Source organism: Sinohyriopsis cumingii, chromosome 2 (genome assembly GCF_028554795.1).
Source record: "Sinohyriopsis cumingii isolate HCF-2022 chromosome 2, ASM2855479v2, whole genome shotgun sequence".
Classification (NCBI taxonomy): domain Eukaryota; kingdom Metazoa; phylum Mollusca; class Bivalvia; order Unionida; family Unionidae; genus Sinohyriopsis; species Sinohyriopsis cumingii.
The window spans coordinates 27,310,582-27,337,235 of NC_142962.1; the positions used below are offsets into that span (position 1 = coordinate 27,310,582).

A 26,654-nucleotide genomic window follows, 5' to 3' on the forward strand; every position below is an offset into this window, starting at 1 on the left:
GTTATAAATCTTTCCCATCTATATGTATCAGTGTATGTGTGTTATAAATCTTTTCCATCTATATTTATCAGTGTATCTGTACGTTATAAATCTTTTCCATCTATATTTATCAGTGTATCTATACGTTATAAATCTTTTCCATCTATATTTATCAGTGTATCTGTACGTTATAAATCTTTCCCATCTATATTTATCAGTGTATCTGTGTGTTATAAATCTTTTCCATCTATATTTATCAGTGTATCTGTACGTTATAAATCTTTTCCATCTATATTTATCAGTGTATCTGTACGTTATAAATCTTTTTCGTCTATATTTATCAGGGTATCCCTGTACGTTATAAATATGTGAGTGTTGTGGCATGAATTAAAAATTGTACTGATACTTAGAGATAGTACACTGTATATTTGAACAAATTGAATACCAACATATTTGTGTTTCCAACTAAATAAAAGATCGCATTATATTCATTTGACACTGGAATAAAGTAACTGCTTGCTCTAGTTTTACGAAAACAGACAGAAAATATACTAAATAATATACTGTCTGGTGGTTTATCATAACGATTTTTTTGTATTTGGAGACTATTAGAACCATAGTGTTCTTTATTAAATGTACCACTAATTTATCATCGTTATGTTCTCCGAAATGTAAACACAACGTTTGCCGATTAAGAACTTGATTTAAATTCTCTGTTTCTGGTCTCCAGTTTGTTTTCTGCCTTTGTATCAAATAACATATACCATCGTACGATGAAGACAATTGAAGGTGACATTTTACTAATCAGTCTGGTTGAGTGTGTTTTACTCTGAAGATAATTATATTGTTACTAGCTTTTTATTGATTTTTTTTAGCTTTTTCTTACTACTGATCCATAAAGCTACGTTAGTTATGTCACAGATAGTTCAGTGTACACATTGGCCTGATCACCCATTCACGCAATATTTGAAACCAAACTGTCTCTGATGTTAAGGTCTCCTTGGAACTTGAAGGACGAACAACACTACATTTTTAAGAAGAGACCTGGCCTTAATTACAGCTTGGAATATTCTGGAAATGATTTTGATGGGAAAACGATTCCCATCTTGGTTCTTAAATTGTTCTTAGGTTTTTATATTAAGGTTGATTCTATTCGAATTGTTCATTCCTACCTCAACATCTGAAGTGGACTAGGTCTTATTGTTTATGTTCAGTTTTTAATTTGAGAGCATTTATTTATTTAAATTGCTAACTGGAATTGAAAAGTCATCATTAATACTTCTTGGACAAAGTAATTATTTTGCAATTATTTTAAATGCATTTAAAGACATTTTGGATTATATCATTGTGATACATTGTATTCGAGGGAAAAAATTGTTTGTTGAATTTTACAAAACTTGTTGTTTTTAACTCTTTCCTGTTACTTAGTTTAAGACCATATAATCGTAACACCAATCATAAAAGATCTATACACGACGATTTTGACCAACGTTCCAAAATGGTTAATTCCACTATGAAAGAACAGTTGGCACAATCAACTTCCAGGAAATTCCAAATGTAGAGTTTTATTGCATTCATCCAACTTGGAATTTAAAATAACCTGTTAGAAAAGAGCCACTAAGTTTCTCTGCACCATGCAGTGTATCTTTCCGTATAATCTCCCAGCAAGTGAAATAGGGATGTCGTCCCTTTTAATATTGCCCTGCTGACAAATTCACGTTGACCGAGCTTGACAGCACAACATTGATGGAATTCAACACTGCGAAACAAAGCGCACAAAGCAAGGCGAGGTGCCAGTATGGTTGCCAGCCATTGCAGTAATCCATGCTCCAGCGCTAAGAGACATTAAGGCTCTCGGTTTAAAAAAAAAAAAAAAACAAGCCTGTAATTGGAGCCTGAGAGCTGGGACCAAAAGAACAACTTTACTTCTAGTCTCATATTCAAACATTGAGGAAGAGGACTTAATCGGTGGAGATGGTGACTATTGTTTAGCCAGACGAAAAAGTAGAAACGGAAACGTAACCAGATGAGAAAACCCGCCCTTAACAAAGCGGCTAGCCACTCTGATACCCCGGCTACTAACTCAAGTGGAAAACAAGGACATCAACGCTCGACACAGGCGCCCCTAATGATAGAATTTCTACAGCTACCCATGCTAGCAGTCACCAGCAAAGGAAACGGAAGTATGCAGAAACGCAGATGGAAATTACCACCAAGAATGCTACTACTATCACTGAGACTTTGTCAAAATTGGAAAAAGAGCACCCAGAAGAGATATCAGCGGTAGCAGAAAACACTGGTGAGGATAACGGAGAGGAGACTACGATTGAGCAGCGATCAGAAAAACAAGGCTTGCAGGACACTCTAAGTGACTCCAAAAAGGCCGAGAATTTTATCAGTTCGGTAAAGTACATAGCCTGGAGGTCGCTTAGAAAGAAGAAAAGACATACACCCCAGCAGTGTTTGTTCGCTCAACGTATACTATCGCAGTATTATCCAAAAGCCTATGAGGAATCCCCGCTCACTTACCTGGATAACTTAGCCCAAGCGTTAGCAGAATCGTATGGGTATGAGGCAATACCCAAAGAGACGTATGAGGAGCAACATACAGTGGCTGAAACCTGGGGCTATGAGAGCCTCTGAAATACATTCAGACTGCTGACATAGTCAGAATTGCCTCTTAGGGGAGAAATCCCTACATAGGGCTTCCATCTTGCCCCCCCCCCCCCCAAAAAAAAGTCCATTTAGGCGAAAAATCTGGCCCTGAAAAGATCCTGATTAGCAAGGTGCTGAATAACTCATGAATCGCGACCCTAATGGAGATCACAAAAATGTCATGGCTACTATGAGCCAAACCGATTGGAATCTTTTTGTCGAAAATACAAGTACGCATAGTACACGAAAATTATATAACTGAACATTAGTCAAATTCACACCTCAAGAATATTTGACTCGGATGTGACTTTTACATGTTTGGCATTAAGTTAGGGACCACCCGGCAAATTAGGAAACTGGGCATAGATTTTAAATAATATGTATCGTAAAGTATACTTGGTGGCAGCCTTGGAATCATTTGGGGAGCCCCACTGGAACCCTGCCCTCTGCTGCTTGCTTGGGAGGCATTGTACTCATAGCGGAGAATCGCAAAAATCAAATAGTACACAAACGTGTACAAACCAACCAGTCGCACGTTCCGACTTTAATCCAAAATACTAGTAGTAGTAGCTGATAACACTGGTCAACAGTGAAATCATTACTGACTTGAAAAGGCCCTAATCTGTAGTATTTTGGTGTGCCGAACACGAATATAACTGTGAACAATTTGTATTGGCTCTCGTTTTGAAGATATTCATATACCTCATTTTCTATGTTTCACTGTGTAAATTTCTCCAGTAGGACTGCAGCAACATCCGGAATAATGATGTAACATTGCATAATACCATCATGCTCACATCATCCACAGTTGATTGCATCATTTTCTGATGCAATGCAATACTAATGCCATGCGGCTGCTGAAGTAAGTTGACGTCAGCAGTGTACTATACATGTGTAGGCCTATTATACTAATGCCAGGCGGCTGCTGAAGCTGACGTAAGCAGTGTACTATATAAAGCCCAATCAGATAGGTTCAGCATTTAAAATATTTTAGACGTTGTGCGAGACAGTTCAAGCTACTGTTACATAAAACTTATTATTTTATCCATTTACGTACAATAAAGAACAGTAATGCCTCGAAAGTGTGTTAATACCGCGGACAATTTTTGCTATATTTGTGGGGAAGTGACATTTGCCAACCAGAAGAAAAGTATCAATTCTCAAGTGAAGAAGGCATATCATCTTTACTTCGGATGCAAGGTTGGTGACCAAGACAAGCCTTGGGCTCCGCATATATGCTGTGCTACATGTACAACACAGCTTTAACAGTGGTTGAATTGCAAAAGGTCATCAATGCCGTTTGCAGTCCCAATGGTATGGAGAGAGCCAAGCAACCACCTAAATGACTGTTACTTCTGCTTGGTTTCTCCTCTTTCCGGCGGAATAACGAAGCGAAAGAAGTCGAGAATAGTCTACCCAAACATTCCGTCTGCATTGAGACCAGTTCCACATGGTGAGGGACTTCCTATTCCAGAACCTCCAGCAGAATATTCTCTTGATTCATCTGACGAAGACAAAGGTGAGTCGACCTGTTCTTCTCCTGGTCCATCAGCATGCAGTGATCCAGATTTTCACTGTGGTGCATCATCAACCCCACACAGAATAACACAGGAAGAACTAAATGACCTGATTCGTGATTTGGACTTATCAAAGAACAAGGCAGAATTGCTAGGATCAAGACTCCAACAATGGAATCTTCTAGAAGAAGATGTCACAATTACTGCATATCGAAAGCGCCACCAGCAATTGGAGCCTTTCTTCAGAAAGGAAAGTAATCTGATATTCTGTTCCGATATTGAGGGCCTCATGAATGCTTTAAAAATCACTCATGACCCACAAGAATGGAGACTATTTGTGGACTCTTCGAAACTGAGTCTCAAGGCTGTGCTTTTGCACAATGGAAACATTCTTCCATCTATTCCAGTAGCGTATGCTGTCCACATGAAAGAGACATACGATAACTTAAGGCAGCTACTGAATTCCATTGAGTATAACAAGTACAGCTGGCACCTCTGTGGTGATTTGAAGGTAGTTGCCCTTTTAATGGGACTGCAGCAAGGATATACAAAATACATGTGTTTCTTATGCGAGTGGGATAGCCGAGCAAGGGAAATGCACTACATGAGGAAGGAATGGACTCACAGGCAGAATGTAGCCATTGGAGAGAAGAATATCCAACACCCAGCTCTGGTTGAGGCTCAGAAAATCTTGCTACCACCCCTTCACATCAAACTAGGTTTGATGAAGAACTTCGTGAAAGCCATTGACCGGACTTTGCCAGCATTCCGATACCTGCATGAAAAATTCCCTCGACTCAGCGAAGCAAAGATTAAAGAGGGAGTTTTTGTGGGTCCTCAGATTCGAGAGCTTTTCAAAGATGACCGGTTCAACAACTTGCTGGAAGGTGACGCGAAACAAGCATGGAATGCTTTTCGCCTAGTTTCTACAAACTTCCTCGGAAATGTTAGGGCAGAAAACTATAAGGAACTAGTAGAAGACATGTTGATGAAGTATAAGAAACTTGGCTGCAATATGTCTCTAAAGATTCACTTCCTTCATTCCCATTTGGATTTCTTTCCTAGCAACTGTGGTATTGTTAGTGATGAACACGGCGAACGTTTTCATCAAGATATCGCAACAATGGAACAAAGATACCAGGGAAAATGGTCCACTACAATGCTGGCTGACTACTGCTGGACACTCCTCAGAGATGCTCCCGAACAGCTGTACAAGAGACAGGCGAAGAAATCTAAGATGTAGTCAATGACTTGATTTTTTATAGGTAGGCTATTACAGTTGACCTTTTACTATTGGAATGCATTTCGTTATGTAAACATTAATTTCTTGCAGATTACAAAAAAACTAGAGCCAATTTTGCAATTTGACTGTCATATTCGTGTTCAGCATATAAAAATTGATAAGAATTGACTAATTTTATTTCAGTAACATGACTTTTGTAAAAATTTGTTGTCCAGTGTAAAAGAAGCATTTTCCATGGGACACAATACAAAACAGAATAGAGAGCTATTCCATCTGACATCTATGTCTCCAGAAAGATATATCTGCTTTGAGTGATGTAAGTAACTGTTGTTTGTCAAGCCATTACAACAATTAGATTCTAACTTCTGTTTTTGATTATCCGGATCAATCAATGGCTATGCAACTTCAACGTCAAAAGTTCTCTTTGATGGATATCTCTAGGTATCCGGTCTGCTTGGACAACATTCAGTGGCATGTAAGATGTATGGCATTTTCTGCAAATAAGAAAATAGTTTGTTGTGCTTAAACTCTTATATCCTTTATCATATTACAATTCGTAAAATATGAGTTGTACATGTAACACTCAACACAAAATATCTAAATATAGATTTATTTTTATTTCAATATCCAATAGTCAACAAGCGTGGCTATTAGCGCTACAAAGGAAACATGGTACAAGACACAAAGTGCTGCCTTGTGTTATGTATATATAATTTATATTGTGAGTTTAACCTTTGTCCATGATTGACGACATAGTTGTATGTGTACCTGACCTTTGCCATATTTGTAAGTTATAAATAGGTTGTTTACTGAATTTTCTATTCAATGTCTAGCCTTATCTACAAACTTGGAGTGTTCTGGAAGCGAACTTGTGACCCATTGAATTGGTAAATTGTTGTATGTTAGGTCACGTAAAATTAGCATGCAAGAGCGAGGTAAACAAAAGTGTTCACAACTCTTTTAAGTTCCGTCTGTGGAATCTTTAACTATTGTTTTCAGATAAAATTTGAAAGGATTCATTCGTTTAAAACTATTCATTGAAAGTACAAATTTCTCATCGACTTTTTAAACCAAAAGACCGTTTCAGGATTATTGTAAATTCATTCAAAGACATTTTAGATAATATCATTGTAATACATCAAGACACTTTTGGACACCTGATTAAAATTATTTGGGAATTTACTCATAATATTATAAGTTCCTCTTAAAGTTTTACATTGTAACTTAGAAAAATAAACTTATTTGCTGATTTTACTAAACTTGTTTGTTTCGCTTCTTTCTGTCACTTTTAGTTTAAGACCATGGTTTCGTAACACTTGTGTCAACATGTTTGCATTCAACAGTTTAGTCAATCGTTTTTCTTCTTCGAATTTCACACCCATTTATATGTATTATAATATATATGAGTTTTTTTTGTCTTTATATCCGTTTCACCAACGTGTGTAAAATAAAGCGTATCAACGGAAGATTCGTTTTTAAATATAAATTCTGATCACAAGTATACATATAAATCCAAAAGGAGCACAGCATCATTTTCCTCACCCTTTTCTTTGTTACCGGAGTTACACGTACAATAACGCCTCTAAATGCAAACACCGATGACAGATATATACCATCACTTAAGGCAGATATTCAATGCTCGCATAAAATGTATGCATAAAAGAACAGAGATGAATCTGATCTTTCGCCGTGTTATTCGACGGATTGATCCAAGTTGGCGCTATTCGCGAGTGGTTAAAAGCTATCAAGGACCTTTGCTTGTTCTCCTCCACTTTCCACACTCATTTCTCTCAACCCCATACTATACTATTTTGTCTAAGATGCCACAGGACATTTGTGCGACATCATGCAATGAACACGAGGTGCCCGGAGTAACTTGCTTCCTTAGATTTTTTTCCGAACCTTGGTAAACCTTTTTTTTAAAAGTAAGCTTGTTCATGCTTGGAAAGCACCCATCACTGCCATATTTGCAATGTTTCAGTATACTGGTATCTTTCTAAGTGCCTTTCCGAAGGATCGTGTTGCTAATCCGATAGTACAGGAAAACTACGTTGTCATTTCTAGTAATTTTAAAACTTTTGGCCCCAGTTAATTTAGGCAGATGCTCAAAAACGAACTTATTTTTTTAAAAACAAGAATCAGAAAAATAAAAATGGGAAAGACATAAAAACGAAAATTAATAAAACCATTCAAATAGTTGTGAAAAGGTAATTTTAAGAGCTACAAAGAATTTAATATAAAAATTATTAATAGCTTTTTGCCGTGTAATGTGTATCAGTACTATTTCTAACGAACCATCAAACTCCCAAACAGTTTTCGATATTAGACCAAAAGAAAAACTGTATGAAAGTATATATATATATATATATATATATATATATATATATATATATATATATATATATATATATATATATATAGTTACGACTCTGTGGTCATAACATATAAAACAGAAAGAAGCAAAACCAACAAGTTTTTTAAAACTTAACAAATAATTTAATTATCAAACGTTACGAATGAAAATGTTTCTCCTCTCGAATAATATCTAAGTGCTACATAAAACACGTTTGAAGACTTACAACAGGAACACAAGAAATAAAAATGACTCCTAAATATGAATCAATCTGATTGCTCACTTCTCTCCTTATATGCATCTTCTTTTACGACTATATTTCACAACATAGTCCCCATGTGACAGATCATATTACTCAATTTCTTTCGAAATTAATCATGTGACTGAGCCCAAGCAATGAGAAATTACTTTATTCTTCTAGAACCTTCCACGCCCCACCAGCCAATGAGAAATTACCGCAAAGTCGACAAGTCTTATTATTAAGGCTATTATTAATAATTTTCAATATATACATAAGTATCTATTTATAGATCCTATGTAATTTTACGATTTTAATATTTCTAAAACAGACTATTGATACGTACGAAACATCTAACTAAAGATAATGGGAAATTATTACAATTTCCAGCAATGAATAAAAATTGAAACAAAATTTTAAAAAATCATTTGTAAGGAGTTACAAAAATACAGATGTACATAACAATATACTGATGCACTTATCTTCTACGTCTTAGTAATATGGATATTCAAGAAAATGATACGAGAATCTTCTTCAGTGACATCAATATTGCAAACAAAATATGTATTCTCTTTAGCATTGCCAATCTGGTCAAGCGGCCGATTTCAACGAGAAGACCATGACAAGAAGAAAGAAATTTATAAACAAGTTTATTGAAATTATCTGACTACATGTTTTGCAAATGATATTATAAGACGAGTCGTCCTTAAAATATCTGCAAAAAAACTATTAATTTAATTTTCAAAAAAATATGAATTCCAACTTTTGAAATGATTTCTTAATCGTTCTTTGAGAACATATGAAATTATTTATAATCAATTACCAAATACAAAGTCCAATCGTATCATAATCCAATTGCTTATCATATATATTGTTAATACACAGCTGGTACATATTATCATAACAACTTCAATGTATTCAATTGTACGTGTTTGACAATTTAATCCAATATATTATCGATTGAAATTTCTTCGTTCAAATAAATATCCCATGTTGATTACAATCTATTGCGTTACCTAATGTGAAATGTTTCCACCTTTCCTATTCAAAGTTTAAGATACATGCAAATATGTTTCAGATAAATCGAATTCGGTCCACCTGTTATAACGACAGCTCTTCATCACGCTTAGAGTGGTGTAATATAAGGATTTCAGTCCCTGATCAGCAGGAAGTGGACTTTCCTTAAACTTACAACAAACCTGAAAAAGTCCTCGATATACAAATTTACGCTCTCAATGTTTTCACCCATATTTGACCGCTTTCCAAAATATTTTAAATTTCCCATCATTGTAAATACAGCTATCTTTTTCCAGAGAGAAAGCCATATAATAAATGTTTATATCCGACACTTCAATTAAATGTGAAGCTGAAGCCTCTGACCCATCTGTTTGCTTCAAGTACCCTTAAGCAGGGCACCTTTGCTCATTCCAGATTGTCCACTCAACCGATACAAGTCCCTTTGTAGGCAAGGCACCTTTGCTCAGTCCAGATTGTCCACTCAACAGTGTCAAGTCCCTTTAATGTATGGCAAGGCATCATTTCTCGGTCCAGATTGTTCACTCAACCGTTTCAAGTCCCTTTATAGGCAAGGCACCCTTTCTCAGTTCATATTATTCAGCGACATTTTTCAAGTACCCTTACACAAGGCACCTTTCCACAATACAATACAAGACAATGGAATACAATACAATACAATGTAATGTAATACAATACAGTACAATACAATACAATACAATACAATACTATGTTTGTTCCGCTTAGGTCACAAATGTCACAGACTGGAGTACCAAGGAAATAAAAAATAGGTTGTTCGCTCTGCTATTGGAGGAAAGCTTCTCTGACAGCATCTAATGTTCCATGCTGAAAATAAACGTCACCAACTTGAATAATAAAAGTAATACTGACTTGCACACATGGAACTCAGAATCAGTTGAAAATTTGTGTTTGACGAGATCAAGCGTGATTTTGGGCGCATGTGTTGCATTTTATATACGTGAGGTTTTAACGATAACTTTCTTTCAAACTTGTGTTTTGTTATACTTTATATAACTATTAGTTTGACAGAGTGGTTTGAACGGAGGACTCGGCATTGCACTATGACAAACTGGGACTTCGTTTAATGAAGATTATGCACATAATTATATTCCGTCAAATAGATGTAATCGGGAACTCTTAGGCCGTCTTTGGGCAACCTGTTTGGGATTTTCGCTCAGATGCCAATGACATGTTCTGGAATGCTGAAGAGTGTGCTCGCTTTAGCAACTAGATATCATCTAGGAACGAAAGCATGCTGCATTAACATTCGGCATGTTCTACCAGCCTTCGTCTTGTTCCCTCCAGCTTTAGAGATTGTATGAAATCTCTATGTACATTTTTAAGTTATCTCGCTATTGCACTAATGGCTTGTCCACTCAGAATTTGAGTAATTACAGATCCTTCTGTAACATTGACATAACCATTATTCTGTTTTCTACTTTCGATTCTAAATTTGTTATGTGTGGGGCTCACAATAGGTATACAAGAGACTTTGGTTAGGTCAAAGATTTGTACATATTACCCCGTGAACCTAACTGCCACTAATGTACAGGCACCTGTTGGCCTTTTGAAAAATATAAATATACAATATTAATTAATACCTTGTGAAGTAATGACCGTCATAGATTAACAATATGGAACGTAAATGATTATTTTCACATTGCAATTAAAAATACAATAATATTACTATAGTCAAATCTTCTCTAGGAAAACATCAAATGTGAATCATTATGATTTGTCAATGTAGATCAATTACTACAAACGAGCTAACTAACAATCTGGAGAAGACAAAGATAAAAGAAAGAAGGAAGGAGCAAATAAAAACAAACAAATTAAAAAGAAAACGATACAGTGAGTAAATGTTTATTCACAAAAGTAGTTACGAAACAAATGTAAAATATATATTTCTCATCTTTTAATGTGGTTGACTGAATCTGGTTGACAAACAGTACCTTTTTTTAAATGGTCGATAAGTTTGTTGAGAGGTTATGCTGTAGAATTCAGTCATTCACTGTAGAGTTTACAGGATGTAAGTATAAAATTTCTTAAATTTCTGTTACTCCTGGCGTTTATGTTGTAATTGCTGCAAAAATTGCTTGCTGTAAATTTTACATTGCCCTTCTTTTGTTATTGTTTTTGTGGGGTGTTTGTTGTTGTTGTTTTGCAATTGTTGTTTTTTCTTTTTTAACAATCTTCCCATATAATTTATTCTGAACCCCATGATAACCTCGCTGGGTTTTCTTCTCGTAATCGCGAGACAGCATACCTGCACGGTAAACATTGAGCAAAGCTTGCCGAATACAGTATAGGTGAGCAGATTTTATTATTATTATTATTAGTATTGTTATTCGGTCTGGGTATTTTTAATAAAGAAAAGTTTGTTTGCAGTAAAGGTATAGTTTATATTTAAACCGATTGGAAGAATCTTGCAGAAAGACGAGCGGTAGGTACATTCTATTGGATCGCCAAGAAAATGGCACCAACTTACTTCACATAGCATTATAAACCAAATAATATGGCACCAACTTACAATACGTTGCATTATCCACCAATTGTATTTCGTCTGGGAATGGCCTGACTTAGGTAGGTATCCCTTTTTTGGCGGCAATGGCATTAGTACTTTTAAGTCGCAATGTCACAGTTGATATATCGTCTGCATCAAAATTGACATAATTTTTCTTAACATACCTACGTCGATATTACTATATTATAGTTATTATATTACAGTATATGTCTAAAGTTTGTAACATGGTATGCAAGTCCATGGAGTTATTGCCTTGTCTGCCTTGTTTCTAACCTAATATTCAAGTCCAGGGAGTTATTGCCTTGTCTGCCTTGTTTCTAACCTAATATTCAAGTCCTGGGAGCTATTGTCATGCCTACCTTGTTTCTAACCTAATATTCAAGTCCATGGAGCATTGTCATGTCTGCCTTGTTTCTAACCTAGTATTCAAGTCCAGGGAGCTATTGTCATGACTGCGCAAATTGTATCATGACGCCGTTCATAGGCGGAGCGACACACTCTCTGGAAGACTTGTTCGAGAAAGTGCGTGTTATATTTTTGAGATATGACTATCAATTTTAGCTTTCATACCAATTTAAACGTCTTTATATCAAAACTGATTTATTTCTCCTCCCACCCACCACCAACTACAATTTTGTGGAACGATCTTGAAGGACGGAGCTTTGAAATAACTGTCTCTCGGTCTCCTGATATCACACCAACATTTTTTTCTTCAAATGTGGAAATCTTCTTTATTACATTCAACTCGACGATGGCAATGAGTACTCTAAGCTTGCATAAACTGGCCTGTTCATGTGACTCATCATTTGAAAACTATTTTAATTTTTATTTTTTAATGTATCAGGCATCATCATAATTTTAATATCCTAATTCAAATATTTGCCAATGTTCGATTCAATCGACTCGTATAGACAGCACACTCTCGTTTGGGACTCGTATATACCGCATACTCATTTGTTTGGGACTCGTATACACCGCACACTCTTTTGTTTGGGACTCGTGTAGACCGAAGACTCTTTGTTTGGGACTAGTATAGACCGCACACTCTATCGTGTGGGATTGGTATAGACTGTGCACTCTTTTGTTGGAGGTACTGGTACCAAGAAGAATGTCAATGAGTCAGTGGCGTCTCTAGGATTGGTGTCACCCCCATGGACCTCCTTCTGTAACAGACAATACAGAATCCTTAGTAATGTCATTTCGGTGTCACTCTCCTCTGATGGTGTCACCCGGTGCGGTCGGTATCCCTCGCACCCTCTAGTGACTCTAGTGCTTTGAGATGCAGAAACAAATTGCTACGTATCAAGGTTAAAATTTATAACGTTCACATAAATCGTTCCGATAAACAGTTTCTTATTTTATGCAGATTTCGGTGTGTGTGTGTGTGTGTGTGTGTGTTCAGTACTTTTTTATACGCCCATATTTCCTTTCTATCCCAAGCGTAGGATCACAAGTAATTAAATCGATGTTTAAAATATTTTAAATCACTGCAGAATGCAGGAAAATTATATATATATATATATATATATATATATATATATATATATATATATATATATATATATATATATATATATATATATTGTAATAACTTGCATTTAGGGAGTGAGGTATGCATGCATATATACGGTAAACACTATTCAAACAAGCCGTCCAATTCGGTATAGATTTTTTTCTTTAAAGTATAAATCTGTGCATTAGCAGTGAATTGCTCAAATGAGTTGACATTACTATTTTCTAGGATCCTGTGTTTTGTTTACTTGTCGATTAATAGTTAGCTGGTATAGTCTACGTGTTTTTGTGATAGCGAAAATAGGGAGTATCATGCCGGCGGCTGGCATCCTTGATAATTCGATTAATGGCTATTTCTAGTTAATAGCTTAAGACTGTACACTACATACTCAATGTGTTTATAGTCCCTGGGGTTTCATTTGTATACGTCATTGCATTTAAGTTTGTTTTTCCTTTTCTTTGTTTATTTGGTACATAACTGTTGACTACCCTTTCATGCGGTCTACCTCGGTAATATTGTAAGAGTGCATAACACGGTTTCCGAACCATTGCTATAGCGACAGACTAACACGGTATGTGCCGCGAAATGCAAAACTGAATTTTTTTTCTTTTTCTATTTTTACTTATGGCAATTCATTCGCAATGTAGCAATGTGTAAAATATCCCGCTGGTAATTTCCATAAATAATCACTGTGAAAATTTACTAAATGTATACATTCAATACTAGCGCCTGATGGTTTGAACATTCCAACAAGGATTGTGGGTTTTGTGGGTATTGTGGGTTTTGTGGGTATTGTGGGCGTTGTGGGTTTTGTGGGTATTGTGGGTTTTGTGGGTATTGTGGGTTTTGTCAGGAGTATATAAGGCTTTGTGGGCTGCTTGAGAGGGTTCAGTCAGCTAGCAGCCATCAAACTAGGTACATCACAGTTATTGTGAGTTTTATTTTTTTTATTTTTTTTTTAGTTTTGTTTTGTTTAGTTTATTAGAGAATTATGTAACTTTAGGCAATATTTTGGACAGTAAATATTTTTATAAAGTTTATTTAAGTGCAAATCAATTTTTATTTAAGTTTTTTTTTATATTATTTTTAATTCCTTTCTCTCTTCCAACTTATGCACATTCTAGTCATTTCTAATTTATTTTACAAGCGACATAGATATTGTTTTATCATTTGTTATTTGAAATTCAGTTATATGGTCAAGTGAGTGTTGTCCTCACAGACCAGTACTTTTATTCATTTCTTTATTTATTTTCTTTATTTAATTAGTTTTATGAAGCTAAAGACATACAGAAAAGTTTTGCTACATTACAAATATATAATTCCTTTTTCTTAAATTATTGGTCCCACAAAGTTCTTAGGGGAAATAAAATGTCTAAGTCATTGTGAGTGTTTTCCTCACCGACTTGACATTCTAACTTCAATTCAACAATACTTGATTATTCTAGCAATCTATAAAACACAAGTTATTTGTCTATTTTATAATTTACTAGTTGTCTAAGTCATTGTGAGTGTTTTCCTCACCGACTTGACATTCTAAATTCAATTCAACAATACTTGATTATGCTGGCAATCTAAACAATGTAAGTTATGTTTCTATTTTATAATGTATTAGTTGTCAAAGTCATTGTGAGTGTTTTCCTCACTGACTTGATATCCAATTTACTTCCATTCATACCAGTACACTTCAAATAAGTATTACGCGAAGGTTGAAGTGTAAAGTCAAGCAAGTGTTTTCCTTGCAGATTTTTACATTTCACGATTACAATCAAATCATAGTTTCTCTTCTGTAGTAACCTTTAATGCAACTAAATTCACATATGGTAACTCTAATATAATTTTTACTCATCAGAAGAAATAATATAATGAACTAATAGCATAGTGCTAATGTGTATCCTGACCTTGCATGAAATTATCATATACCATACAGTACCTTCAAACAATGATAATATTTTGGCTTAGGACAAAAACAACAAGACTGTCATGGTCATGAACTGGCTTTATTCGCTGTTTCTTAATAAATGAATCATCTTGTGTTATGGTTGAAAAGAAATCAAGAGTTCGAGTTTACTCCATTCTCCCCCTCCTCAGTCAGCTGATAAGAAGCATACTCATCCCTGGTGCGATACTCCAAGATAGTATTATCAGGACCTAGCTTGGCCGTTACAATATATATATATATATATATATATATATATATATATATATATATATATATATATATATATATATATATATATATATGAGTGTGTGTGTGTGTGTGTGTGTGTGTGTGTGCTTTTGACGTCACTGACTACATTTCATCAGTTTTTACGAATGCACATGCCTTAGTTTTCATTTATATAATCAGCTTTGCACGATCGTTGGGTGGAAATGGAATATTTTCTACTTTTCTACTCTTTCATCATTTAGTCCAAACATTTTTCAAACATATACATGTAAGAGCTTTTTTTCTAATGGGGGATAACTAATGTGTGCTCATGTTTGGAACGTGTCTCCAGTTTCAATGCATTTTTTATGCCCAGACGGTATATGAATAGATGCCATTTCACTTCAGTTTTATGTACATGACTGGGTCATAATCATGAATAGGGCTATACTTGTACGTTCCGAGACCTGTTCTGTACTAGTAGTAAATGACAGTGACAAAATACTGATTAAACTCAAGCTGGAATACACAGCATATGAGATGAATTATTATTATGTCATAGTGCATGCGTGTACATTAACCAAGGACGATATCTCACATTGCATGCGTGTACATTAGATGAAGACGAAATCTCACTTTGCGCGGACAAAATAATGCTGGTTATTTTCTCATTAAAACAATTCAGCTCAGAATGAAAGTTGTTGTTGTAGGGTTTAATGCCATTTTTGCAGCACAATATAGGCTATACATGGCGGACAGTATAAATGATGGAGGAAGAACCCTGGAAAACCCCGAAAAGAACCACCTACCCACGAGAAGCTACAGGCAAGTTTTTTCACATACCCACATTGGCCGAACCCGAGATTCGAACCCACGCAGACAGAGGTGAGCTGGCAGTGATCCGTAACGGGCCGTCTGCATACATATGGACTTAAAATATGAAAGCATCATGATTTGTATATTCAAGGTCGTTGAAAATAAGTGAAAATAGAACTTACTATAGAATAACATTTAGAATTACCAAAGAATAGAAGCTTACTACAGAATAAAAATAAAAATAGAATATAATATGGAATTACTAAAGAACAGAACCGTACTACAGAATAAAAATAAAAAATCGAATATGATATGGAAGTACTAAAGAATAGAGACTTACTATATGATAGAACTTACTGTTGAATCGAAAGATCTTATTCCTCTAAGACTAAAAGCAGCAGAGGGGGCGAATCCGACATTTTGTCCAATCGTCATTTGGCTTAATTAATACTTTCTGCACTCAGCGGATCCGGTGTCGTCAGCGCCTGGTAAAAAAAAAACGACGTCGTCGTTGGGGGATCGTCCAATCGTCATTTGGTTTAATTAACACCTTCTGCGCGCCGATCCCCAGCGTCGTCAGCGTCCGGTAAGCACATCGACGACCGCGTCGTTGTCATCGACCCCTCTGCTGCTAAGTGGTTATTTACAATGAAAATTATTTACAACTAACCGAATATTTGGTCAAGTCCGATACGATATCGTGTCCGAGGATCATGTAAATTTATCGTTACGAATCCATGTGGGGTCGACTGAGCATGACTAAAAAAGTTTCGAAAAACATTGAAGTCCATGTCACCGCCGCACCATGTCTGCCAAATATTTCGTAGCGTGTGTGTATCAACGCCGTTGAATACAGCAAGAATATTGCAGTTGTCTCTGATTACTTTTGGAATCTGAGTGTATCGTTGAGTGACATATATCACGTCAGTGTTTTTATGCCTGCCTCTGGAAAATATCCTAGCTGGGTTTTTTTGATTGTCTAACATAACATCATCGTACACGACTAGATTGTTAACGTCGCCATCAATATCATCAATACCTGGTGCATCATTGATATCTGTAATAAACTCAATAACATTTTTTTTAGCGATCGCTGATGCATTCTCGTTGAAATCTTTCAACACCTCGTAGCATCGTTGATCATCTACGCTAGGAGCAACCAAATACAACTTATCCCACTTCATCCATCTCATTATTAAATTGAGTAACAATTGCGTCTTGCCGGATCCAGATGGTCCGATGATAATCATCCGGATCGAGTTTGGTAACGCTGCAACATGCTTAACTGGTTCTCTTGTTTTAGTCGCCGAAAAATCAATTATATTCATATCTCTATACATAAATTATGGATCTATATTGTGTGAAGTGTAGAGTACGTACTGGCACAAATGATATGACAACCGCTACAACAAGAAATAACAGATCGGCCCTTACTGGTAAGTGTGCACAATGCGGTACAAAGAAATTTAGATTTATTTCTATTAGACCCGGAGATGTTTTAAAAAAAAGCGAGGAGGTGATATTGCAGCCAGGTTATCAAAACTCCCCGGAACCCCGTGGGCAAAGTATCCAGGAGAAAAGCACCTCCCAGGATATAGCTACTGTGGCCCCGGAACACGATTAGATATCAGACTCGATGATCAAAATCAGCCCAAACCCGGTGAGTATCCAATAAACGCTATCGATAAGGCGTGTCATGCTCATGATGTTGCTTACAAAAGTAGCGATCTGCAACAGCGTCATATCGCGGACGTAAAATTAATTCACGCGTTAAATGCTATTCCTGATAAATCCGTCAAAGAAAAATTGGCCTCATGGTTGGTAAAATCGGCTATGAAAGGTAAATTAATGATGGGCGCTGGTAATTAATAACAACATGGAATCCATCTATTATTCTCCGAGAGGATACTGGAAGGGGAAGGCCGCAATTGGTAAGCTTGCAAGCGCTGCAAAAGTAACAAAGGCCACTGCGGCTAATTGGTTATCCAAACAGGCTATATGGCAAATTTATCTACCACCGCCCCGTCAAATTAACTTCTCGCGCTTTGATGTCAGCGTACCTAATGAAGTTCATCAGGCTGATATACTATTTCTGCCGCATGACAACGGTCACAAATACGCGCTAACCGTAGTTGATGTTGCGAGTCGATACAAACAAGCGGAGCCGTTAAAAACAAAGTCAGCAACTGAAGTAGCCGCTGCGTTTGAGCGGATTTATCGAAGAGGCCCTCTGCGCTGGCCAAATCTATTACAAGTTGATCCTGGTAGTGAATTTCGCGGCGCTGTTTTATCAACGCTGAAACATCATAGCGTCGCGATACGACGAGGTCATACTGCGCTACATCGTGATCAGGCAATTGTTGAACGATTCAATCGGACTCTTGCTGAACGGTTATTTGGATATCAATACGCGAAGGAATTCATCCAAGAAAAACGATCTCGTGAATGGGTCAAAAGGTTGCCAGGCGTAATTGCAGCGTTAAATAACGAGATTACCCGAGCATTCAACATGAAGCCCAGCGACGCGATTAAATACGAGTATATACCCGGAAGATCAAAAATAGATAGTGTTTCCAAGCCGATTCTCGGCGATGTCACTGTTAGATATCTGTATGAACCAGGAGAGCTTGAAGGCGGTAAAAAAAGAGCTACTGATCCTATTTGGAGTGTTACCACACATAACATATCAACGATAACACGATCAACTGGTAGACCACCGATCTATAGACTGGATTCAACTGCCCCACAGCGGGGGTTTACACGCGAGCAACTACAAGTGATACCTGACGATATTCAATTACCCCCGCGTGGTCTTAACTAGCGCCGTTGCGTCTATTCCACTCAAGACAGGTTAATCTTACATTGTTTTTGACATGACCGAGACTGTTATCGATCCTGTCCACGGTAAATTGGCGAGCGTCTTTATCCGAATAACGCCAGCGCATTACACAATTACAACTCGCGCAGTGATTATTCTGTTGTTGTCGTAACGCAATTATTAATTCGGCATCAATATCAAAACGCCGCTGTTTTTTTTATCCTGTTGGCGGTAACCCGAGAGTTTTCTATCAATGACGCTTGCATCGATGATGTCGTTGTCGTTGGTGACTCCGTCACTGGCTTCGTCAATAACAATTCTTCGAAGCTGATTTATCCTTCGTACTCGGGACACTGCAAGATAGACTAGATTTGACCATTCGATGCGATTATCAACCATCCAAACAATTGTGTCCGTGATGGTTAGTCCCTGCGAGGAATGTATTGTTGTTGCGTATCCTAGCGTCCACGGGGATTTATCAGCACGTAGCGCGTCCTCGACGACGCTGATATCAACGAGCACGATATCATTCAGCACGAGAATTTGTTTTTTTGTCCCTGACGCTGTCGGGGCCGGGATTTCAACTTCAATGTTCTGTCGCCGTGTATCCGCGGGTCTATAACATAACGGCACTGGACGCGTTGGAAACTTTTCCTTATGCAACGTAAACAACTTTTGCTGAAGTGTGTCTCTGACTATCTTTCTACTCGCTACAATCAAATCGTTTGGTTTCCATGTTTCCCAGAATTCATTTAACGGCGTTTCCGGAATCACCTCGCGAATTATTTCACATTGAATTCTATCCGGCTGTAATCTGATTAATTTTTTAACCTCGCGCAGTTGTTCATCAAGTGCTCGGTAATCAGTATCGGTTTCTTCATAATAGTCCACAAAACCCCTTAACCAATCATGTGGACCCTCGCCGACAAATGGTGGTGGTTGACCATGATCCCCACACATGATTACCGCTGTATTCGCGAGCAGCAACCACTCAAGAAACATTTGTAAAACGTCTAACGAAACAGTACATATCTCATCCCAGATGATAACCTCAGGAATAAATTTTTCACCCATTCGATCAGGAGTCCACTCACCGCCGCTGTATCGAAAAAAGCTGTGATAAGTAACGGCGTCAACATTTCGTTGTTTTATCTCTCGCGCTAGTCTATGGGTCGGTGTAAGCACGATTATACTTGCCCGCGTTCGAAATAATTCAATTGCCCGAGTCGTCTTTCCTGACCCGCCACAGCCGCTTAAATAAACTGTTTTGTGTCTACAAATTGGATCAGAACACGGTGGTGCATTAGACCATTCTGACAATTTATCACCGCGTAGGTAATTGTTTTCAACGGTGACATCTGCTGACGGGGAATAATCGCGTCGTATTTCATTTTTAATTCTCCATGTACCCCAACTCTCGTCCGGACTAGTAAACTCGGCTACGTTTTCCTTATACTTTACGTTAATATAAAACGAATCAACGGCTACTCTAACCGCGGTGTCAGGAAATCTATTTATCATCGAGAATAAATTGATAGCGGCATAACCCAGCATAGATGCCCTCAAATGCGGGTATGCTGGGCTGTCTCCATCGCTGTAGGTAACAACTGTACCCAACCTTGTTCAATTGGACAAGAAAGCTGCTTCACAGTTCACGTATCTATTTTTTGCCACTGCGTCCTTGATTACGAAATCATATTCTGCGTCATCTATAATCAGCCGTGAGCAATATCGTTTGTAGTCGCAGTTTTTTCCACCTTGTGTGAACTTACCAATTATTCTTCTACCGAGATCTTTTGCCTCGCGGTTTCGTTGGTTGAATATCCTCCTGGACCATTCGATGATATATTCCTCGTCGGCATCGATGTGTTTTCTGGATTCGTCAATTATGCTATCTAGACGCTCCGGTTCTGGTAACCAGACTTCAGTCTGCGCCCGGTATGATATAATCGCGTCACTGACAATCAACGATACAAGCATGCTACAATCAATCATATACCGTAGCAGCGCTATTGGAAGCCATCTCTTTTCAGCCATGTGTCTACCGATCCAAATATAGCAACAGCGATGAAGTCCTGCCGCGAATTCAAATGATACTACGCGAGCGAATCCGGTTAAATCAAAATCAGGCAGTGGTCCATTAATAGCAACACGAGTCATTTCATGTCTGGGGTGTCCAAATCGTTTAAAGTACTCAGCGGCGGATCCATACCCGAGAAAACTCGCTGGATAACAGGCAACCATATCAACCGAGATCATAGCGTCGCGGCTGTATTCAGTGTTCCATAGTCCACCGTGATAGTATTCCAAACAACTGGATTGTACATCCGGTAGAAATTCCTTGCGTGTTGGGCTCCACGCATTTTTTCTTGCTGCAACATGAGCCGCAACCGATGGAATCGTAAAACAATTTGTTAGCAGTTGTTCATCATGCTCCTCAAATTCTATGGCGGTTTTTTTCATCTTGTTGTGAAACGCTTCAGTGCGATATAATTCGCCGTTTGGTCTTACAAACTGATCAAAGGTATCCGCATCGTTTTCAGCGCTGCGAAGTAACCACACTGATACAGGGTCGTTTTTACACAAACAAGCAATAGCATCAAATAGTTTCCTCTCCGCGAAAAAACCGTCCTGTATAAATTTCCCCGGGATATACTTTACTGTTCTATCCCGTGGAAATATTGTGATCGCGGGCGTCCATGCGTGTTCGTTATGATCAATAATTTTGATTGGGGCCCCATTTGATTTATACTTCGATTCGTATAATACTTCACCGGTTATCGTTGTAACGGTTATTGGAAATCTCAACGACGTTTCTAATCTCGCTATGTCGCTGATGGTTGCTCCACGCTCTTTTACGGTTAGTTCCCACTGGTTGATTTTGCTACGTCGTAAATCAGTCAATTTGTTTCCTCGACATGCATTTGTAAAATGCTCTATTATTCGTTCTGCTACACAATTTATCCCCGTTGACTGTTTCATTGGTTTCAGTTTTCGGATATCAGGTTTCTTATTTAACGGGTATATTCCATAAACAACTGCTGTTTCAGGATACGCTCGTTCATAGTATGGTCTGTCAATTCCGGTTAACAACCCCGGCTTGGAGTCGCGGCTAACAGTGACTGTTTTCTTGTCGCTGAGAACTGGTTCAAATTTATCACGTATGATCCAATCACCTGATTCCACCCGGACAATGAATTTTACTCTGAAGAAATACTTGCTGGAGCCAAGTTGTGATATTATCGTTGCTGCGCGGTTGTCGTTCATGGTAGCATCAACAACGCCATCAATTCGAAATGTTGACCAACTATGAGATGCACCATCACGCTTGAATTCATCGATACAATCGCGTATTTTATTCAACAGGGTTCTATCGTTTATTAACGCTTTTGGTGTGTCCTTGAGGACTCTATCGAGATTGAATTTAATATTTTTCCAGGGCTTAATTGCTGCTAATCTCTCGAACTCATCCATATAATTAAAACAAGTATTTAAATAAAAGAATATAGTATAATGAATAAATGCAAATGGTTGATGATTGGGTCGACAACCCCGTGCAATAAATCATGTAGAGGTGAATTCTGCGGGTATCATTTACAAAGCGTTCGTAATGGTTCTCTTGGCCCCCTCCCGTGCTTGGTTTGCCACGTTGGGGTGCGTGGTAAATCACAATTATGTATCAATTGTGGCGGAAAGCGATACAGGGAGTTAAAACGCTATTATGACAAACGAATTAAAAACGCCGTCATTGACCCCACCGCTGACTCCGTCATCAAAACTCCTCAGGACTACATTGAAAGATTTATAATTAAACCAAATAATGAATTAGACAAGTAGTATTATTATACAAATGGACCAAGAGTTCAGACCTCATCCTGTGCTCGTTAATTACGAGGCATCTCGCGACGGCATTGTTAGAAACCGCAGGCTGAAGAAGCCGGTTGGTACCGTAAATAATCACGGATACTTGGTGTTTGGTGCCGGGGGGAAAATTTATCTTGTTCATAGAATAATCTATGAAGCGTTTAACGGATTGATCAACGACGGTCTTGTTATTGATCACATTGATGGATGTCCTCAAAATAACAGACTGTGTAATCTGCAAGCCATCTCTCAGAGTGAAAATAATAAAAAAGGCCAAACTGGTAAGTTTTCAAAGCAAGCAAAGGGTGTCAAATCGTTTAATACATCAACGCACGAGGAAAAAATATTTCAGTCGATGAATGAAGCAGGAAAATATTTCGACATTTGTAGAGCCTCGGTACGATTTGTTGCAGAACGAGTATATCAAACAGTGATCTCAAAAAAGACTGGGCACAGAATTCGATTTTCGTACACAAATATCAGCGAGTGACAAGGTCACCGGCGCCTATGGCGCTGATGAAGTCACCATGACAGTGCGAACGCTACAATAAATTGTTTCTTCCGGAAGAAAACTGATGGAATAAATTGTCTTTATAAACAACTGTAATATTCTGTTTTATGTTTCATCGAATGTTAACACACCTCGGGATTGATACGCAGGGTTCATTTTGTAAAACATTTTTTTTTATTTAAAAACAAGATGTTTTATAAGAATAATGAATATCGAAGACATTAATAATATATTAGCCGAGATTTCAAAATTAAAAAATCAAGGAATTGAATTATCTGATGGTCTCGACAGCGAAAAAATATTATCCGATTATGAGATTATTAACGAACAATCGAAACGGGGGCGTTTTACCCTGGCCCGCGAGTACTTTTTTATAAAACGATTACAACATACGATTAATGAAAACTTGTACCACAATGACGTAAATGCATTCATTGGACTATTCACTGCCGTTGAAATAATACGAAAAAAACTTGGACGTGTTTATGAACGACGCCGGGAGATTTCTAGTAGGATCAAAAACATTAGAAGGATTATAGACGAAAACTCCGTGGAGCCCCCGATGGTACACTCGGCGGGAAATTAGAAATTGCGGAGCAATTGCAATAATGGTAGGTGAATCACTTACTACTCGGCTAGCCAGAGAGCGGCTGGCGGCGCTTAAAAAGTTCATACCGTTACGAGACAGGGTCCGAGAACAACTTCAAACGCGGTAGCAACTACAAACTGATTTTACTGTTGGAAGCGAACAACTGTTTGCCCCGGTAACTAAAGCGACTAGGGATGTGAAAACAGCGATATACGGGGATATTCCCGACGAAGAAAGAAAGAAAAAGGCGTCACTGCTTGGCGTACTTGAAAAGATAGCGGCTCAGACCGAACAAACGAAGAGGTCTTTAGAAACAACACGGAGGCCACCACCACTCGCTATAATGGACCCACAAGAACCTTATGTTACAATGGCCGACGAAGAAGAACTAGGTGCTACCGCAAGAGAACCAGAAGAAGAAATACCGGAAGAAATACCGGAAGAAATACAAGAACAAGAAGAGATAAAGGGGAATATACCCCGTAATGTACTTAAAAAGAGCACAATAGATCAAATTAGGGCCTTCAACAGCAGGGAAGAATTAGTTAATTTTACTGCCTCTAATTTTGCTAAGAGCATACGAGATAAAAAGCATATCAATAGCGGTTACGAGAAAAATATAAAGACGTTAAAGGATTGGACAAGAATAGTGTATTTAGCGAGTAAACATGAGAATGCATTACCACATCGTGGTGATCCCGATTACGACGCATTCCACAAGGAAGTTGAAAGTAAAAAACCAAAAAAAGGAAAGGGATACTCTGTTGGTAAAGAATCCTACGGCGTTACCTGTCCTGGTAGTGTTCTCAGTGATATATCACGGCTGGAAGTACTAATCGGAGGAAAACGAGCCGGAAATAACTCTCCGGAAATAATCAATGAGGCCGCTGATATTTGCAAGCGGTTATTTGCAGGCGGTATCATGGACATTAATGCATATCGAACGCTCATAGACGAGTTAGTGGATGATTAAAAAAATTATAAAATTGTCGTTTTTGTTAATTTTTGTTAATTTTTGGTTAGTTTTTGGTCGTTTTTGGTCGTTTTTTGGTCGTTTTTGGTCGTTTTTGGTCGTTTTTTTGTCGTTTTTGGTTAGTTTTTACGGGTGAAAACCCCAGGAAATCATTTAGAGAAAATCGATGTTTTTTACCAAAAACCGGCAAAAACCAACCAAAAACGACCAAAAATCGACAAAATACGACAAAAATTGACAAAAATTGACAAAAAACGCGGATTTTTACCGCCGATGAAAACCCCAGGAAATCATTTAGAGAAAATCGATGTTTTTGACAAAATTTATAATTCGGTGGTGGGGGAGGGGGGTGATCAATCACTAATTGGAAAACTGGTGTTTTTATAATAAAGATGATCATACACTACAACCATGATAAACCAGTACTCGTCTACGTGGTAAACTCGCGATTGTCTGTTTACCGCGCGTACTATGGAGATGGTCTCGGTAATACCATTGCGGGGTTATTTACAAGAATGGCTCCAAAAGTAGCGCCGTTAGCCAAACAATTAGGAATGAAGGCTATTGATGTTATTCGTGATAAGGGAATTAGTGCTATTGGAGATGTTGCCGGAAAGGCGTTTTCTGCAGCAAAGGACAAACTAATGTCGTTGGTGAGAAAAAGAAAACAGAAACCACCGGTGATGCCATCAACGACAGTGATGCCTGCAAATGTCAGCAGGGTAATAAATAACGCCGTGGAAGAAAAACTAGAGTCGTTGGCGGCTCAGTCATTGATGACGACTCCGCCAATGGCGACTCCGCCATCCGCCGATGCGTCAACCAACGCGCTCATGAACGCGATAGCGGGAAGTGGTCTTAAACAGAATTCAAAGAATTTACGATGAAAACGACGTTGATGAATTGCAATTGAAAACATCAACATGATAAATAATAAAATGTTTGCGCGAACCGCTGATCCCGCGTTTGATATGGATGCCCCAGTGCGCAGGGATGATTCTGTCCGTGATTATCAATTTTATTCCTATCAACCACCACAAGCCGACCTACGATCGCGAATTGAACTTCAAGTCCAAGATACCAGTAAATACTTTTTGCCGTGTGAAGCGTTTATCGAAATTGAGGGAGAACTCGTGACAAATGTTGCCGCTAATACACCGTACGCAGATGACGATCGTGTTCGAGTTGGCTTTGTTAACAACGGTATCATGGCGTTATTTGAGAGTGCCAGATATCTTATTGACGGGCGAGAAATTGAATCAATAGAACGCGAGGTTGATGTTGCAACGACGATAATTGGGTTAGCGAGATACTCGGATGATTATACAAGATCGGCGGGCCCATCTATGATGTTTGCGAAGGATTCCACTAATAACGCTGATCATCTTCAGTACATTAACGTGCTGATAAAAGAAAATACCGCAGTTGATCAGGTTGAAGCAGCCAATCCAGATCGCAGAGCAAAACCAGGCGCTGATTTCACTGTTATAAAAAGTATCAACAATAATTACAATCTAGGATTCGCAACACGAATAGGGATGTTGCAAAGACCACGCCGACAGTTTTCATGCGCGATTCCACTCCATCACATATTCGGATTTTGCATAAATGTCAGAAAAGTTATCTATGGGGCTAAGCATACAATCGCGCTAACGCGAAGGGGTGATGATAACAATGCAATATGGCGTGCTGCTAGCGTCGATAACGGTAAAGTCGTTTTAACTAAAATAGCATTGTGGATGCCGGTGTTGACTCCATCAGTTACCACGGAAGCACGATTGTTATCATTTATGGAACAGGGGGGAAAATCGTTGTTGAGTTGGCTAGCGGTAACAACTGATCCTAAAGAGGATAATGTCGCTGATACATTTACATGGCAC

General features: G+C 38.0%; 1 protein-coding gene across 2 annotated transcripts in view; it reads left to right on the plus strand.

Annotated features, from left to right (window-relative positions):
• The window catches only part of LOC149804522 (uncharacterized), a 77,162-nt gene that overhangs the window by 19,619 nt on the left and 30,889 nt on the right, over positions 1-26,654 (plus strand). Inside the window, exon 1 of one of the 2 annotated variants that reach the window (XM_089941057.1) lies at positions 11,267-11,329. The exons of the other annotated variant lie outside the window; for it this stretch is intronic. The gene's annotated coding sequence lies outside the window, so the exon portion shown is untranslated. Of the gene's footprint in view, positions 1-11,266; positions 11,330-26,654 lie in introns of those variants that run through there. 2 annotated transcript variants of the gene reach the window in all.